A 2,039-nucleotide genomic window follows, 5' to 3' on the forward strand; every position below is an offset into this window, starting at 1 on the left:
AGAAGCACCAATCGATACCATAATCAAGCAAGGCATCTCCAAATAATACCATGAACCACGAAGTGCCAAGGCATTACCAAGCAAACCATCAAGCAAGGCTTCATCAACAAGCCAATAAGTACCATACCTTGCCTTCAAAGGCGTTGAAGAGAGAACCTTGAAGCAATAGTCCGCAATCGAAGACAGAGAGAGATCACGACCACGGCCTCAACAGCTCCGGGTGCAGAAACAAAGCGCAGACCATGCCACAACACGTTGGTGCAGAAACAGCAAGGAGGGAGTGTCCCTTGAATGGGTGGCAAGAGTAGCCCCTCCTCCTGGTGCACGGACAGCGAGAGAAAGCAGAGCGCAGAGAGAACCCGCACCACGCTGAGAGAGAGAGAGAGAGAGAGAGAGAGAGAGAGAGAGAGAGAGAGAGAGAGAGAGAGAGAGAGAGAGAGAGAGAGAGAGAGAGAGAGAGAGAGAGAGAGAGAGCAAAATAAATGTGCAGGGAAACGATACCTGATGATGCGGATTCTGAATCATGGAAATAATTGTGGGAATGCGCTGGTGGGGAGAAAAGCAAGGAATGTGGGAGACAACGACGATTGGCACCTAAATAGAAAAGGCCATGCATTAAGAAAAGTAAAACACTCAAAGAGAGAGTGTCAAGGTGAAACGGTACCTGATGGTGGAGATGCTGAATCAATCATTGTATGGGGATGTGTCGGGGAGAACAGCAAGGAACGTGGGAGCGCTCAAGGAATGCGAGATATGGGCACCTAAATCAACAGCGCAACAAACAAATTAAGATTCAATTCAAAGGAAAACATAGGGAACAAAGTGAGAGAGGGCAAGGAAGGGATTACCTGATGATGGAGATGCGGCAAGGAAAGAGGAAGACAACGATGATGATCTGCACGGTCAAGATTTTAGAGGAGGTTCTTTTCAAGGCAATATAGCAGAAAACGTGCTTTACAAGGCCGATGCACATACCCTAAATGCACAGAGAACGCGAGAGAAACCTGCTTTACAAGGCTTCAATATGCCCTATACCTAAATCAACAGCGCAACAAACAAGTTAAGATTCAATTCAAAGGAAAACACAGGGAACAAAGTGAGAGAGGGCAAGGAAGGGATTACCTGATGATGGAGATGCAGCAAGGAAAGAGGAAGACAACGATGATGATCTGCAGGGTCAAGATTTTAGAGGAGGTTCTTTTCAAGGCAATATAGCAGAAAACATGCTTTACAAGGCTGATGCACATACCCTAAATGCACAGAGAACGCGAGAGAAACCTGCTTTACAAGGCTTCAATATGCCTTACACCTAAATCAACAGTGCAACAAACAAATTAAGATTCAATTCAAAGGAAAACACAGGGAACAAAGTGAGAGAGGGCAAGGGATGATGGAGATGCAGCAAGGAAAGAGGAAGACAACGATGATGATCTGCAGGGTCAAGATTTTAGAGGAGGTTCTTTTCAAGGCAATATAGTAGAAAACGTGCTTTACAAGGCCGATGCACATACCCTAAATGCATAGAGAATGCAAGAGAAACCTGCTTTACAAGGCTTCAATATGCCCTACACCTAAATCAACAGCGCAACAAACAAATTAAGATTCAATTCAAAGGAAAACACAGGGAACAAAGTGAGAGAGGGCAAGGAAAGGATTACCTGATGATGGAGATGCAGCAAGGAAAGAGGAAGACAACAATGATGATCTGCACGGTCAAGATTTTAGAGGAAGTTCTTTTCAAGGCAATATAGTAGAAAACGTGCTTTACAAGGCCGATGCACATACCCTAAATGCACAGAGAACGTAAGCGAAACCTGCGTTACAAGGCTTCAATATGCCCTACACTTAAATCAACAGCGCAACAAACAAATTAAGATTCAATTCAAAGGAAAACACAGGGAACAAAGTGAGAGAGAGCAAGGGATGATGGAGATGCAGCAAGGAAAGAGGAAGACAACGATGATGATCTGCAGGGTCAAGATTTTAGAGGAGGTTCTTTTCAAGGCAATATAGTAGAAAACGTGCTTTACAAGGCCAAT

This window comes from Cibotium barometz, chromosome 4, assembly GCF_041138505.1.
Source record: "Cibotium barometz isolate CiBa-2024 chromosome 4, ASM4113850v1, whole genome shotgun sequence".
Classification (NCBI taxonomy): domain Eukaryota; kingdom Viridiplantae; phylum Streptophyta; class Polypodiopsida; order Cyatheales; family Cibotiaceae; genus Cibotium; species Cibotium barometz.